The sequence below is a fragment of the Prionailurus bengalensis genome, chromosome C2 (assembly GCF_016509475.1).
Source record: "Prionailurus bengalensis isolate Pbe53 chromosome C2, Fcat_Pben_1.1_paternal_pri, whole genome shotgun sequence".
NCBI classification, from domain to species: Eukaryota; Metazoa; Chordata; class Mammalia; order Carnivora; family Felidae; genus Prionailurus; species Prionailurus bengalensis.
The window spans coordinates 149,335,864-149,353,629 of NC_057350.1; the positions used below are offsets into that span (position 1 = coordinate 149,335,864).

Consider the following 17,766-nt stretch of genomic DNA (forward strand, 5'->3'; position numbering starts at 1 on the left):
AGTGGCTTCTTTAACTAGCATGTTTTCAAGGTTCATCCAGGAAGTAGCATGTATTAGTACTTTATTTAGTTTATTTCTTTTTATCACCAAAGAATACTCCATTGTGTAGATATGGTGCATTTTATTTATCTATTCATTAGTTGATATTTGGGTTGTTTTTACTTTTGCATTATTATGAATAATGCTGCTATGAACATTTGTGTACAAGTTTTTGTGTGGACATATGTTCTCATTTCTTTTGAGGATATACCCAGGAGTGGAATTGCTGGGTCAAGCAGTTATATTTTATCTTTTCAAGAACTACGAAACTGTTTTCTAAACAGGCTGCACCATTTACATTCCCACCAACGTGTTATGATTTCTCCACATCCTTGCCGATACTCATTATTTCCTTTTTTATTACAGACTTCCTAGTGGGTGTGGAGTGGTATCTCATTGTGGTTTTGATTTTCCTGGTGGCCAGTGATGGTGAGCATCTTTGCGTGTACTTATTGGTTATTTGTATATCTTCTATTACACAATTAATTGTATGTCTTTTTTGTAAACGTTTGTTTATTTTTGAGGTGGGAAGGAGGGGAGGGACACAGAGAGAGGGAGACAGAGGATCCAAAGCAGGCTCCACGCTGATAGCAGAGCCCAATGCGAGGCTGGAACTCACAAAAGGTGAGATCATGACCTGAGCCAAAGTCGAGACGCTTAACAGACTGAGCCACCCAGGCACCCTGATTGTATGTTTTTGTTTGTTTGTCTTTTTTTTAATCAGTATCCCTACCTATCCCATTCCACTTGGCTGTCTGTTTTTTCATCAGAGCCACACGTTTCTCTCTTTATTTTTCATGTTTTAATATCTGATAGGACTACTCTCTGAACTCTGCCCTCCCTTCATTTCCTTTACTTCTTCCGAATGATCTTGGATATCCTCTCTTATCAATTTACTGGGAAGACCTTTCCACGTTGGCACATTGCCGACATGCTAACAAAATAGAGGCACCTTGTTTACAACCATTGGTTATCTCTTTCCTGTACTATTATGATGCAGTTCATACGCATTCTAAACATCCAGTGGTGATTTATCCTGGAAATGGTACACATGTAATTTGTGATTTTAATGAAATATTTTTGCAGTACCTTTAGAAAAGCAGTTGACACACATGAAAGCATTAACTTGAGTCATTTGATGCCAGGGGATTATACTTCATTTGTGGGAAGAGGTTTTATCTAAATATTTCTCCTACCCTGGAGCATAGGTGATGGCTTACTAAGCTGGCCTCTTTGCATACATTTCAATCTCCCAGCATTTAATTAATCTTGACAATTGGGATTCTCCATGGAAACAGTGGAGCAAGATGCTATACCTTCCAAAACAAATATAAAAATAATGCTGTTATTTGTTGCCTGGCAACAGTTCTCTTTGTTTTTATTCATAGGAAAATGTATTTTTTGCTGATTGGTACAACTTTGACAGGGAAAGACAAAGGAGAAAATACCTCTCTCTACATTCAGAAACTGATAGGGCAGTTTAATCTTTTTCTTTGTTAAAGACCCAAGTGCATAACTCTAAAGAGCATTAGAAGCATAGATAGAAGAGCATAGAGCATGTAAAACATAAAGGCAGAGTGAGTATGATCAGAGACGACTCTCATTATGGATCTCCAATGACAAAAGGTCTTTGATTAAGGAACATACTAGACAAAACTGTTGTGATTCTCAAGCAGTGTGGGTTCAAACTGCATTTATAAGACTCGAGAGTAGGGGCATTTAGGTGGCTCAGTTGGTTGAGGGTCCGACTTCAGCTCAGGTCATGATCTCATGGTCAGCGAGTTTGAGCCCCACATTGGGCTCTCTGCTGTCAGCCTGCTTGGATCCTTTGTCCCCCACCTCTCTGCACCTACTCCGCTTACACTCTCTCTCAAAAATAAATAAACATTAAAAAAAAGTAAGGTTCAAGGTATGTCTTAATCTAAATTTCATTCCATCATGGTTAGTTCCTGTGACAGGTGGTATTTTTTGGTTTACAATTCTTTGTTCCTTTTCCACCTTTGCCGTGGTATACTATAGATAAAGTACAGTTCTCTATGTCACTCACTTTGGACTCGGTCTATAGAGTGTGTGTGGATGTAACATATGCCATGTCTCACCAGAGGCTGTATGTGAATTTATGAAATTTGGCTTAACCTTGTGCATTTCTGCCAGGTAGCCATTGCACCATCAGCCAGGCTCCTGGAAGGGAATCAAGTGGAGCAGACCAGAATCTAAGACCAACGCAAGCCTGGCCAACCCACGTGCAGCACACAGACCAGTGAGAGAAAAAAAGTATCTGTCATTGTAAATCACTGATGGTTGGGGCTTGTTTGTTATAGAACATTTTTGCAGCAAAACCTGACCAATAGAATCATTGAGAAACTAACTGTTCCTATTCACGCCTACCATGAGCAATCATACAGACTTGACAATTTGCACTCTAGGTGCCAGTTAGGTGGGCCCCATCTTTCCAGTCACCAATCAGATGGAGCAAAGTCTGTTTAAGAGAACAACTAGCTAAGGGTCACCTGGGTGGCTCAGTTAGTTAAGTGTCCAACTCTTCACCTCTGCTCAGGTCTTGATCTCAGGGTCATGAGTTCAAGCCCTGTGTCATGGGGCTTGTTGCTGGGTGTGAAGCCTACTTAAAGAGAGAGAGAGAGAGAGAGAGAGAGAGAGAGAGAGACCAATTAGCTTATCTTGAGGTTGCTAAGGATGTTCTGGAAGGTGAGATATGTATTTTTTTAAATCTGTATTTATAAACTAGGGACAGATATTCTAGGAATACTATTAGTGGAAAAAACAGTTTACAGAACAACTTGGATGTTCTCCTTTAGGAAAATTTCAAACAAATTTTGAACTGTGGCAGCTCCAGAATTTTCATATAGAATTTCTACCTATGTGAGTGAGCTGAATAACAGTCTGATTGGAAGGGAGTTGGGGCGAACAAACAGGCTTAACGCTGCATTTACATGGCACTTTAATATGATTGAAGAAACTCCCAATTGGCCGCATCATAGAATTGGTTGAAGGGAAACCGATGAAGGATTAAAGCCCCACTGATGAATGCGAAAGCCCCACACTCCCAGGCCTTCCTTGGCCCATCCAGTGCCTATGTTAAGTAGATCTATAAATACACAGGGAGAGGCCTGGAAGGATATCTACCAAAATGTAAATGGAAGTTATAAATGAAAGTGGAATTTGGGGGAATCTTTTTCCTCTTCTGTGTATTTGTCTGTATTGTTTGAATCTTTTGCACTGAACATATATTTTTCCCCTCAAATACAATGAGGTCATCTTTCACAAAGAAAAGAAAAAGAATCCAATGACCTCTACTTGTTCCCACACCTCATTTTAATCATCTCAGCAGTGCCCCCAAGTCTCCAAATTTCAGTTCTCCCAGTATGGCTTACATGTTTTAGCTCCAGTCCTTCTCCAAACACAACCAAATGTAAAAGACACAACACAAGGTATAAAAAAAAAGCGTCCTGGCCTGAGAGTGGGGATTCCAGTACCAACCCTCGACTTCTCCCTAGGACTTCAGTCTCCACATCTGAAAAGGGAAGGATTGGACTAGTCAGAGGCTACAAACTCACATGCCTGGAGGAACTAAGGGGAGAGAGAGGAGAGAAGCAGGTGGGCTGGGGGAGGGGGGGGGGTCTGCACCCGACTGGCAGATAACCGCCCAGCCTGAAGGAGACACCACCACAGGCCTGGACTTTCCAGATCTTCCAATTTACTCAGAGGCCAGGAATCAGTTTTTTATAAGAAATCTGATTTTTGAATATTGGAAAACACATTTTTGAAACATTCTGTGAATTCCTGAGAGGACACATTAACCTTCCGTGTGAATCCCTGTGACAGCTAGTGCACCGCTTGCTGCTGGGTCAGATGCTCTGGAAGCCTCCTTGTTCCGCTGTCCTGGAGCCACTCAGGTGCCACCTAGTGACGGGGACTGTCATAGTCCCCAAGAAGGCCTTTGTGGAAAAGGAGTTTTTATTTTTTTAAATTTTATTATTTATTTATTTATTTTTAACGTTAATTTATTTTTGAGACAGGGAGAGACAGAGCATGAACAGGGGAGGGAGACACAGAATCAGAAACAGGCTCCAGGCTCCAAGCTGTCAGCACAGAGCCCGACACGGGGCTCCATCTCACGGACCGCGAGATCATGACCTGAGCCGAAGTCCGCCGCTTAACCAACTGAGCCACCCAGGCGTCCCGGAAAAGCACAGTTTTTAAAAATTAAGCAGATCGACTAAGAGGTCATTTATTTGTATGCCAAAATTTTATCTTACTAAATGGCTTCTCCAGTGTAATTAAAATACACCAAAACATGATTTACTCACCGCTCATTGGGAATACAGGATTACGAGGAGTGAAGAACTTTTATTATTGGCCACATCCAGGCACTGTTCTGTTTTAAAGTATTATTTTATTTAATCCTCATTGTAATCCTATGGATGAAGTATGATTACTAACTTTTTTATCAATGGGGAAACTGAAGCCCAGAGAGATTGTGTAACTGACAAAATGACACAGCTAATTCATGGGGGAGCTTGGACTCCAGCCCTGCCAACATTAATCAAGAAGGTATGCTTTCACATTTTTTTAAATGTTTATTTATTTTTGAGAGACAGAGAGTGAGTGGGGAAGGGGCAGAGAGAGAGGGAGACATAGAATCTGAAGAAGCAGGCTTCAGGTTCTGAGCTGTCAGCACAGAGCCCGACGTGGGGCTGGAACTCACGGACAAAGAGATTATGGCCTGAGCCAAAGTCGGATGCTTAACCCCAGGTGTCCCAAGAAGGTATGCTTTTAAAATAATTACTTTAAACTGAAATTAGTCTTTCCCCATAAATTCTCAGAAAAATGCAGAACTGGTCCTAATATTGAAGCAAGGACTCATGGTTAGAGTTTTATAGGATTTGGCTTTTTGCAAAAAAAAAAAAAAAAAAAAAAAATCCCCCCAAACCCAATCTGGCTATCTGAACAAATTTGAAATTTGAAATACATAAGATTTCCTGGATTCTGACTTACAATATCAAGGATACCTAAAATTTGTGGAGTTTCCCTAAGTATTTCATCTTTACTGTAATATAAGTTCATACAATGCCTTCAGGGCAGGGAGGGATAGAGCCCAGGTGCCCAATGGATGTGCTGTTATTTCTCCCATCTTGAAAACCCCTCTCAGGGACTCTTCCCCTTCACTGTTGTCCCAACTCACTGCTCCACTTTATAGAAGGGCATGGTATCAGTTCCTTTCCCCTCATTCTCTCTTAAACCCTCTTTAGATAAATTCTTGTTCCAATCACTGTCCAGAAATTGCCTTTGTCAAGGTCAACAATGACCTCCACATTGTCAGTCCAATGGCTATTGGACTCTATCTTTCTTGAACTATTGGCAAAATAGGACTTGCTCCTACCTCCTGGAAACACTTGTTTCGCTTGGCTTCTGTGACTCCACAGTGCCCAGATTTGCCTCCTGTGTCCAGGGGTTCTCTCCCCAGTCCTTTTAGCTTGTAAATAATAGAGGCCTTCAGGGCCTGGACCTTGACCTGCTCCTCTTTTCTACACTCACTCTCTCTTGGCAATCTCATCCACTCTCATAGCTTTCAATACCACTGCATGCTAATAACTCCCCAAGTATCTCTAGCTGAGACCTCTTCCCTGAGCTCCAGAACTTTGTGCCCAACCACCCACAGGACATCTGTATTTAAGACTGATATACATTTCAGTCTTATCAAATTCAAACTTAGCTCCTTACCTTCTATCCCAAACCTACCCAGCCTTCCGTCTTTCACCTCTTAGTCTTTGGTTTGGCATCTTCCTTGACCCTTGTCTTTCTCTCATACAGCCTCCACCCCTATCCATTCTGTCATCAAATCCTGCTGGCTCTGCATTCAGAGTATGTTCAAGTACAACCATTTCTCACCACTTATGCTATCATCCTGACCTAAACCCCCATAAACTCTCACATGGATTATTTAATTAGGCTCTTTTCCAGTCTCACTACTTTCATTCTTGCCTCTTAAGGTCAGTTCTCATCATGGCAGCCAGAGGGATCATGTTAAAGTCATGTTAAAGTCCAATCCCTCCAATGACTTCCCATTTCTCTGAATGAAAGCTAATGGTGCCCAAGAGGCTTTGTATCATCTGGGCCCCCCTGTACTTCTTTACTTCATCTCCTAATACTCTCCCTTGCACACATGTCTCTCTAGACATTTGTCTTTGCTATTCCTAAAACATGCCAGTGTGGTTACATGTTAGGGCCTTTGCAACATCTGTGCCCTCTACCTGAAGTGATTTCCCCCCAGATATCCATATGGCTCAGTCCTTTTCTTCTTCAAGATTTCACCCAACTGTCACCTTCCCAAGGAGGCCTAACCTGCCCACCCCATTAAAATTATAGTTCTACCCCACGCTCCCCCAAATATTTTTATCTCATTCTACGTTTTTGCTCATGGAAACTTTTCACCTCTACCATATCGTAGAATTAGCTGTTTATTATATTTATTGTTTATTGTCTATCTCCTCCCACCTGGAAGCCAAGCTCTGTGAGGGCAGAGATTTTTGTCTGTTCTGTTCTCTAATGTGTCTCTAATGTGCCCAGAATAGTACCTTCATCATTGGAAAAACCTATGTTAGGACTTGTTACATTATCTATAGTGAATTGCACCATTACATTGTTTGGGATTATTTTGTGTTAGAATTATTAAATTGGTTAAGTGCAAAAACATAAAATACATTATAAAATATATTGTACAATATTTGTTACCCTGTTTGGGCATTTAAAAAATATATATGTGTATATCTCCTCAAAAAAATGATAGCCTGGGCCTTTCTTAATCTCTAAAGGACTCTTAAGAATTCTTGTGAGAAAGAGTTATTTTCTTGTGAGCCAAGTTTATGCCCATTGTAGTACTTGTAATTTCCTAGACTTCACCTCAACCAGAATGGTTCTTATTGCTAAAGAACCCAGGATACTTTTAAAGTTATTTAATGCCCTTTTGACCATTTGAATTGGGTACCATGTGTCTGAATTATCTGATCAAAAAATAAATAGTAATTGTAAAAGTTTTACTTCCCCCTTTGAATTCTTAGTAATCTTCAAAGTCAACAAAGTAAGCATAGTTAATGCCAATAAATATTTGTCACTTGATTCCTGGTAGACTTATTAACAATCCTGATGGCTTCTTTGGAAAAAAAAAAAAAACACAACAGTCTTAGTGTAGAAATTAAATCTAGATATATTAGAGAAACCTCATGTCATAACCATGACTTAAAAAAATCTTTTAATCCAAAGTATAACAGACATAGGAGGGCATGTATTGTAAGTGTAGAGTCTAGTGAATTTTCACAAACTAAACTCACCCACATAACCAACAACCAGATCAAGAACCAAGATTTCCAGCACCCCAGAAAACCTTCCTCACATTCCCTTCCAGTCACTAGCTCCCCCATGTGTACCCAGAACCAAGATTTCCAGCACCCCAGAAAACCTTCCTCACATTCCCTTCCAGTCACTAACTCCCCCATGTGTACCCATTCTCCTAACTTCTCACTGAATAGTTTTGCCTGGTTTTGTGTTTTATACAAATAGAATCATACAGTATATACTGTTTGTCTTTCATTTATTTTCCTCAGCATCATGCTTGTGAAATTCACCCATTTTGTTGTCTGTAGTTGTAGGCTGTGAATTTTCATTACTTTATGGTATTCCATTGCATGAATATACCATGATTCATTTACTTGTTTGACTATTGATGAACAGTTGAATAGTTTTTAGTTCTACACTTTTACAAATAATACTTCTATGAATATTCTAGCTCACATATATTATGGATTGAATTGTGTCCTCCGAAAAGATATGTGAAATAGTAACCCCATTCACGTTCCTGTGAATGTGACCTTATTTGGAAATAAAGTCTCTGTAGATATAATCTGCAAAGTTAAGATGAGGCCATACTTGATTAGGGTGTAAGTAAGAGTAGGAAAGATGCAGAGATGGAGAACACAGGGAGAAGATGGCCATGTGAAGACAAAGGCAGAGATTGGAGTAATGCATCTGCAAGTCAAGGAAAGCTAAGGATTGCAGGCCATGCCCAGCAACTAGGAGAAAGACAGGGGACAGATTCTCCCTCACAGCCCTGAGAAGGAACCAACCTGTCTGTACCTTGATTTCAGACTTCTAGCTTCCAGAACTGTGAGAGAATGGGTTTCTGTTCTTTTTTTTAAATTTTTTTTAATGTTTATTTATTTTTGAGACAGAGAGACAGAACACAAGCAGGGGAGTGGCAGAGAGAGGGGGAAACACAGAATCTGAAGCATGCTCCAGGCTCCGAACTGTCAGCACAGAGCCTGACACAGGGCTCAAACTCACAAGCGGTGAGATCATGACCTGAGCTGAAGTCGGATGCTTAACCGACTGAGCCACCCAGGCGCCCTGAGTGTTTTCTTATTATTAAGTTTTGAAAGTTCTTTATGTATTGGCTACAAGTCCTTTATCAAATAAGTGTTTTGCAAATATTGTCTTCTAGGCTATTGCTTGTGTTTTCTTTCTCTCAATAGTGTCTTTCAAAGAGAGAAAAGTTTTAATTTTGAGGTACTCTCACTTACCTATTTCTTGTTATGGATTAAGCTTTGCAGTTTGTATGTAAGAAATCTTTGCCTAGCCCAAAGATTTTTTCCCCGCTCTGTTTTCCCTGTGAAATTTTTCACTCTCAGTTTCTCAAAATCTTTTCCAATTATGTCAGAATTAAAACACATTTTTGACTGTATAATATTCTTCTACCCCAGGTTCAAAGAGAACAAAAGAATTCCAACTAAATGAACCACAGATTCAATTAATTGATACAAGTGAGAATAAATTATGTTGACTGGAATTATTATCATTTGAATCTTAGCAATATATGAAATTAACTTCCAGATAGCAACTATATTAGGGCATCATGGTTGTACTAGACATTTCAGTTGCAATTGACAAAGACCCAAGCAAAAACAAAAATAGGAGATTCCTGGCTTTAAAAATATCTGGAGCTCAAACTGTAGCATCTCTCCCTCTGTTCAATCTCAGTTGGGCTTTCTTCTGGCTTATCCATAGTCTCAAGAAGACTCGGCCAAGTCATGACAAACATGGCATCTTTAGGCACCACACAGCAGTGGAGAAAGAGTGGTCTTAGAAAAACTGGCTTGCATTTTGGAGAGAAATAAAACCGGATCCCTACAGGGGCACCTGGGTGGCTCAGTCAGTTAAGCGGACTACTCTTGATTTCAGCTCAGGTCAGTAACCTCAGGGTTCGTGCGTTCCAGCCCCACATCAGGCTCTGTGCAGACAGTGCAGAGCCTGCTTGGGTTTCTCTCTCCCTCCCTCTGCTTGTGTTAGCGCGCTTTCTCTCTCAATCTAAAGATGAATAAATAAACTTGAGAAAAAAAGACTGGATCCCTACATAATACTGAGAAAGGGAAAGTGAAGGAACTCCATGAAGAAAAAAAAAGCTGTTTTTTTCTTTGCTCTCTTTCCTGTCTCTATTCCTGCTAGGACCTGCCTTACATATGTCTTCATGTATGTCCTCCTTGTAAAGGTCAAGGAGTTAATGATTTCTTTGGAGCCTTCCAGAGCAATAGGTACAGGACTGGGTGGAGTCCTCATGAACATTGTCCGAGACCTCTGACTGCAAACACCTTGAACACCAAGACCCCCAGGCTCTAGGCATAAGTGAATTATGGAGGACACCTGAGCACTGGTCCTTGTTCGACCAGTTCCTGGATGCCAGAGAGGACATGTACACCAGACCACCATCTTCAGTGAAAACTCTAGACCCCCAAGCAAAAATGAGACTCTCCTGCATTTGCGTTCTGAGTCTCTCAGATGCTCCGTCTGTATCTGCTCTCTCTGTGTCATCAATAAACTCTCACTTCCTGCTGGCTCGCATTTGATTTCCATCCTCAGGGACCCTCTTGGCTGGTTCTGTAGGATCCCCTCTGGGTCCTCTGACCTGGCCTGCTACATCAATGCCACATACACATGTGAGCTCCAGATGGATTAAAGACCTAAACATGAAAATGATATATAAAGTTAAAATAAATGTAGGAAACAGTCTGTATCATGAAGGACTTCAATGAAACTCGGAAGTACAAGCCATAGGAAAAAAAAAATGGATGAAACTAGGGGCGCCTGGGTGGCTCAGTCAGTTGGGCATCTGACTCTTGATTTCAGCTCAGGTCATAATCTCACCATTTGTGAGTTCAAGCCCCAAGTCAGGCTCTGTGCTGACAGCTCAGAACCTACTTGGGATTCTTTGTCTCTCTCTCTCTCTCTGCTCCTCCCCTGCTCATGCAGGCTCTCTCTCTGTCTCTCTCCCTCTTAAAAATAAATAAATAGGGGCATCTGGGTGGCTCAGTCAGTTAAGCATCTGACTCTTGATTTCAGCTCAGATTATGATCTCATAGTATGTGAGTTTGAGCCCCACTCTGCATTGATGGAACAAAGCCTTCTGGGATTCTCTCTCTCCCTCTGTCTCTACCTACCACCCACCACTTGTGTACTCTCTCTCTCTCAAAAGTAAATAGATAAACATTTTAAATAAATAAACTTAAAAAACTGATTATTTATGTTCAGTGAAGAATAGTATGGAAAAAATTAACAGAAAAATAAAATGGGAGAATATAGTTGTAGTGTCTAACACTGATAGTTGAATAATATCTAGGATGTACAACAGACTCTTTCAAATCAACAAGAAAAAGAGGAACCCCAGCAGGAAAATAAACAATTTCTAAGAGACAAAACCAAGCAGGCTAACAGACATATGCTGGGATGCTCAAATTCAGTAGGAATTAGAGAAATATAGAGTAAAACAGCACTGAGATTTCACTCTACACCTTTTAGGCAAAAATTAGAAAGATGCATAATGCCAAGTGTTGGTGGGAATTGGGGCATAGGATCTTACAGGCCCCGCTGGCAGGAGTGATGCAGAAATTCTGGAGAGCGATCAGGCATTTCTTAGTGAAACTAAGAATATGCATACCCTGTACCACAACATTTATCCCTGGTTATGTGTCCCAAAGGAATCTTCCTACTGGCCCATATGGGAACGTGGATGAGAGTGTTGATTATCATCTGATTTGTGTTGCCGGGTAACTAGAGACGGTCTGAGTGTGCACACTGTGGGAGTGTGCAGGTGAAATGGCGGAGGACCAGGCACCTGCCCTGGGACAGAAAGCGAGAGGGACCCTGTGGTAGTGTCAGGTTACACTTAACTGACAGCAGGTTTCTGCAGCAACTGACAGAAGAAAAGAGAGGACATGGGGCGGAAGAGCTGGACGGCCACTGCCTATGGTCGTCAGATTTAGCAAATTGTGGTGAATTTGTTTTCATCTGTGAGAATGTACTCAGAGCTGTGAACTTAAAAAAAAAAAAAAAAGCACCAGGAGCTTGTTCTCCCGCTGCTTGCACAAGCCTTCACAGAAAGAGCAGCGATGGGTGATGCCTGCACAAAGGCTACAGCTTCCTCAAGCTCCATAAGCAGCCAGTGAATTCCCAGGATGCCAAGACCCTGTAGGAAGTTCCTGCTTCCATAAACCAAGACAGAAGTGCCTGCTGACTGTTGCCAAACAATGAAATTTCGAGTAAATTAAAAAAAAATTTTTTAATGTTTATTTTTGAGACAGAATGAGAGAGAGAGAGAGAGAGAGAGAGAGCTCAAGTGGGGGAGGGGCAGAGAGAGAGGGAGACAGAATCTGAAGCAGACTCCAGGCTCTGAGCTGTCAGCACAGAGCCTGTTGCGGGGCTCAAACCCACAAACTGTGAGATCATGACCTGAGCAGAAGTCAGATGCTTAACAGACTGAACTGCCCAGGCTCCCCTCCACTGAGTACATTTTAAAGATCTAATAGGGGCGCCTGGGTGGCTCAGTCGGTTAAGCGCCCGACTTCGGCTCAGGTCATGATCTCACGGTCTGTGAGTTCGAGCCCCGCGTCGGGCTCTCTGCTGACAGCTCAGAGCCTGGAGCCTGTTTCGGATTCTGGTCTCCCTCTCTCTCTGGCCCTCCCTGTTCATGCTCTGTCTCTCTCTGTCTCAAAAATAAATAAACATTAAATAAAATAAATAAATAAATAAATAAAGATCTAATAGGCTTTATTCAGTGATTCACGCATCAGGCGGCATCCCATCTAGAGAACAGGAGCTCCAAGGAGCTGAACGAAATGAAAAACTTTCATAGGCAGAAGGGGGTGAGACAAGGAAGTTACTAGTGAAGAGTGGATTGTTTGCTGCAAGGTCACCTTCCCTTGGGGGACCCTTGGGGGTGCATCAGGCTGATTGCCTCTCTAGTGCCGACAAGGTAATTCCAGATTGTCCGATTTAAGATTCTACTCCTGGAAGAGGCTGAAACTGTAACTAATTTGGGTAATAGGTCTCAGTTTGGTGACATGGGCTTAGCACAAGTGACGCCATATGGGGCCCGTTGTCTCTTTTTTTTCTTTAACACCATCTATGATGCTCTAACTAGTAATGTTGGGGTCTACCCTCCTTGTATTTCTGGATATTAAAAGCCAACCTGTTGATGAAAAGGGCGAAGTTGCCTGAGTTTGAATCCACTCCACCTCTTATCAGCTGTGGCCTCTCTGTGCCTGAGACATCTCATCTGTAAAACAAAGATTAGAATACAACCTGCGTCAGAAGGCTTTTAGTGGAGAGTCATGAGTTAATTCTGTAAAGTATTTAACCCGTGTCTGGCACTTAATAAGGGATAGAAAAAATACCGGCCATTATTATCAAGGCCACTTGGGATTTCTCCCTCTTGGTCCAGGTGAACCCAGATCTATTTTATATCTACTAACACCACCTACCTTTGGTAAGAGTCCCGTTTCAGGCGTGCACATGGAGTCAAGTCCGGCTGCCATCCTTGGATGGGAGGAAAAACGAGTCCACTTCTAGCTCTGGAGGATTTAACAAAGCTAGAAGCTGTTGTCTTTCAAAAATTCCCCCAGGGCAACATATAAAAATGCTGTAATTAATATTGCTTTCAACAGCAACAACAATAACAACAACAACAAAGGGCGAAGCTGAAGCACCAGAGTAATATAAATAATGAAACTGACACCACTGGCTCCTGGGAGGTGAGATTTATTTCATTTTTTCTTTTATTATTATTATTATTATTTATAAATGCTTATTCATTTTTGAGAGAGAGAGAGAGAGGGAGGGGCAGAGAGAGAGAGAGACAGAGAGAGAGAGAGAGAGGGACAGGGGATCCCAAGAGGACTCTGCACTGACAGCAGAAAGCCCGATGTGGGGCTCCTGACTCACCAACCAAGAGAGAATGACCTGAGCTGAAATCTCAAGACCTGACGTTCAACCGACTGAGCCACCCAGGCACCCCAAGGGAGGTGAGACGTCAACCCAGGCATTTTGGTGCCACTGTTTCTAGAACTGGCGTTCTGCTGCCTGTGCCTCTGTCCTTCCCAGGGCCCTGCTGTCTAAGGCAGGGCAGGAGGGTGAACGTATCCTCAGGCTTTTGCCTTTTAATTGGCAACATGTGGAGCTATGAAGGCCCCCAAAGCCCAAAGGAATGAAGCTATATGGATATAAATAGTGGGCAGTGGTATTAAGATTTTAGGTTTAAGCACTCAGCCTGGCAACATCTTCCTCCTAAAAACATTGTCCCAGCAAGCATCCCCCTCCCTCCCAGTTAAGACTGCTCAATAATAATGATAATAAGACCAGACATGACAGAGTGCTTACGAGATGCCAATCCTGTACTAAGTGCTTCACATGTGTTATCTCATTTAATCGGCTAAACAACCAGCAGGGTCTTGTTATTACCCACACTCCCATTTTTCAGATGAGGAAACTGAGGCTTGGAGAACAGACGTTAAGGTGGCTAGGAAGCTGCTGAGAGATCAGAGGAGCCCCATCGCTAGCTCCTGTAACATTTTATTTTCCAGAATGCCTCCTGAGGCACTAGCTTCACCATAAATCTGCACCCAACTATCGCTAAGACCATAATAGTAGGAAGTCAAATGACAGCCTTAATAAAGACATCGAACACATAATTTTATGTTTGCAAAGCTGTATTTGCTCTAATCTGCACCAGAGTGGGAAGGAAGAAATAGTGTTAACCTTCATTAGTCAGTCCTCCCCCACCAGCCTGATTCAGCCCCACAAACAATAGATATAATTACACTGAACAATCGTGTGTTTATTTCCACGTCTAGACACAGAGCTCACATTTGAAAACAAAAGAGAACCGAAAAGAGAAAGCATCCTGCTGCTTTTTAATTCTCTGTGTCAAACTTTTTCTCAGCCTGGATGCTTCTCTTGTGATCAGGAGATATATATAGAGAATCAGGACTTTCCGAGAAAGTCTTTTTGGAGAGGAATTGGCGTTAGGAATCAGACAATAATATATTTAAACAGCCTCTAGTCTGAGTAGAAACAAATCATTTTAAAGACCGTGAATGGATGCTAAAACTAGTGAGTGAAAGTTTGATGAAGAATAGGTTATTTACATAGTATCAGAGTTCTCCTCACAAATTATATAGTGATTATAAAGTGGAGAAGAGCAAAGTGACCATGGCAAAGCGTGGCACACACCAACTGTATCAAGTGACCCAAGTTAATGTCACCAGTATCGGGACAAACCGACATCGGGAAAACACACCAGGTGCCTCCCTGAGACTGAGACACCATTTCCTCCCAAATGCATAATTGGAATCTAATCCTGAAGAAACTTCAGATAAACTCAGATTGAGGGACATTTTACAAAATAACTGGCCCGTATTCTCGAAAAGCGTCACTGTCATGAAAGACAAAGACTGAAGAACTGTTTTCAGACTAAAGACGTATGAACTACAACCGAGTGGTTTTTACCGCATTCACAGAGGGTGCAACCATCACCACTCTCTGATTTCAGAACATCATCATCACCCCAGAAAGAAACTCCCAAGCCCCTTGGCAATCACTCCCCATCTCCCCTCCCCCCCTCCCTGCCAGTGCCTGGCAACCACTGATCCACGTTCTGTATCTGTGGATTTGCTATTCTGGACATTTATAAACAGAATTCTACAATATGTGGTCTTTTATGCCTGGCTTCTTTCACTTCGCCTGTGCCCAAGGCTCACCCGCGGCGTCACAATTATCAGGACTTTCTTCCTTTTTATGATCAAATGACGTTATGTTGTGTGGAGAAGCCACATTTGGTTCATCTGCTCATCACTTGACAGACGCTTATGTTGTTTCCATTTTTTGGCCGTTATGAATAATGCTGCTATGAACATTTATGTATAAGTATTTGCTGGAACATAGGTTTTCAGTTCTGTTGAGTATATATCTAGGAATGCAACTGTTAGGTCCTATGGTAACTCAGGTTTTGAGGAACTGCCAGGCTGCTTTTGAAAGTGGCTACACCGTTTTACATTTCCTCCCCAAATGTACATTCCAGTTTCCCCACATTCTCACCAACATTTGCCTTGTCTGTCTTTTTATCACAACCATCCTAGTGGGTGAGAAGTGGTATCTCTTTATGGTTTTGATTCGCCTCTAATGACTCATGTGCTTATTGGAGATTTGGATATCTTTGGAGAAGTTTCTGTTCATATCCTCTGTCCATTTAAAAATTTTTTAATGTTTATTCATTTTTGAGAGACAGAGCCCGAGCGCAGGAGGGGCAGAGAGAGAGGGAGACACAGAATCTGAAGCAGGCTCCAGGCTCTGAGCTGTCAGCACGGAGCCTGACGCAGGGCCCGAACCCACAAACTGCGAGATTGTGACCTGAAGTCAGACGCTCAACTCGACTGAGCCATTCAGGCTCCCCTCCTCTGTCCACTTTTAAATTGTCTTTTTATCATTCTTTTATTGTTGAATTGTAATACTTCTTTTTATATTCTGAATACTAGACCTTTCCCAGATAAATGATTGCAAATATTTTCTCCCATTCTGTGCGTGGTCTTTTCGTTTTCTTGATAGTGTCTTTCCATGTACAACAGTTTTTAGTTTTGATGAAGTCACATTTATCATTCCCCCCCCCCCCCCTTTTGCTGCTGTGCTTTAAGCGTCATATCTAAGAAATCATTGCCTAATCCAAGGCCCAGAAGATGTGTGTCTACGGTTTCTCTTAAGAGTTTTATAGTTTTAGCTTCTTCGGATTTTGAAGGCAAAACTATACCATATCTGAGTGTGCTACTCCAACCCACTGGCTGTAAAGAAGTCAGTTTTGAGTGGGCTCTCCCAGCAATAAAACACTATGCAGCAAACCCAGGCTGTGGTATAAGCCATCCTGCCACTTGGTCCTTTTGTCATAACACTTGAATATTCCTTGGTAAGTAAAAGGACCAGAGGGAGCCTCCAGGGTGGCCACAGTAGGAACATCATAGCATGGATGGTTACGGTTTTGGAGCAACGCCATGCCCTCTTATGCTTTTAATTGTTCTTCTTTCCAGGAAAGGTTTCTGGTTTGCTACTAAGCCCTGATAGAAGCTGAATGTTTGACTATGGGAAATCAAGTAAGCCTACGAACTGGATGCTCTCTGATCAGCCAAGGCATGAGGTCAGTCACATGCAGCATCAGTCCATGGTCAGAGGGTGGTGGTCTATGTGAGGTCAGACTGAAGCGGGTCTAGAAGGCATAAACAAGAAGTGTAAGCAGGTGGCTCACACCTGGTCGACACCTGCTCCTCCTTCGACACCTGCTCCTGCTGCATTGCTGCCCCTGCGTCAGTCCACACCCATTGCCTCATGGAGAGTTTCCTAGGAGCAGCTTTGGAGCAAGAAAAAGCTCATTCTTGGTTTACAGATTGGCCTGCACAAAATGTTGACTAACAGCTGCTGTACTGGACATTGCAAATATATGTGTCATTGCAGAAAGTGTATTAGTGCTGGCTAGATCTGGCTGATTGCATTCTTCATGGTGTATTTAACATTTTCCTTTGCCAACTCCTATAGTTGGGTCTAGAGGTTCAATTTGCTTTGTGTTTGGTTTTGTTTTTTGTTTGTTTGGCCAGACTACTTCATGAATCGTATTGTCTTTTTCAACTAAGCAGGCTCGTAATGACTAGTTGCCCCTCTTGTCATCAGCTGCTGTTAATCAATAATAGATTCACTATTCCATTAGGCTCTGAAAATCAGTGATATTCTAAATTTGTCATTTCTTCTTGATGTATTGGCTGGAATACCTCTATACAGAACACTTCCTCTTATATACCTCACTTCCCCAAGTAGAGGTACTGGAAAGACAACATACATAGCTGATTCTTTACTTTTATTTTCAAGGTTTCCAAATGAATTTGTTTCCTAACGCTTTGCAACAATCACCAAATAATATTTTGAGTGCCACTGTGGACTTGGGCATTTAACTTATTTTATGTGTTTTGATCCGTTGAATTTTTAGAGGCTCAGATTGTCTTCTGTTTGACCCGTGCCTCCTCTTTACTTTGGCTCCTGAACACTTTTGACATCAATCTCTTTGATAACTTCCTTACTAGCTCATCTGACAAGATGTTCCAGGCTTATTTTATACCTTGTATTTTTTATCCCAGAGTTGGAAGCAGCCATTTCCTTCAAAGAGCCTTTATTTCCCAGTGGGAAATGGTCTTTGAAAGCCACGCTCTGGGTCTAGGGGGTGCTCATTTGTTTCTAGACCCTTTGAATGGGCAGACCTAGGAAATACAGAATAGAAATACCAACAACCTCAGAAAAATGCACTAGAACTTTGGGAAGATGGTTGACAAGAAAAGGAAATGCAGGTGTCTTCTA

The 17,766-nt window shown here is 41.9% G+C and overlaps 1 long non-coding RNA gene across 1 annotated transcript; it reads left to right on the plus strand.

The window, feature by feature from the left end:
• The first annotated feature begins 420 nt into the window (after positions 1 to 420).
• On the plus strand, positions 421 to 17,136 carry LOC122492090. Its single transcript, XR_006299534.1, has 4 exons — positions 421 to 468; positions 2,194 to 2,313; positions 13,047 to 13,133; positions 16,455 to 17,136. It is a non-coding gene; the product is annotated as an uncharacterized LOC122492090 (long non-coding RNA).
• The last annotated feature ends 630 nt before the right edge of the window (positions 17,137 to 17,766 follow it).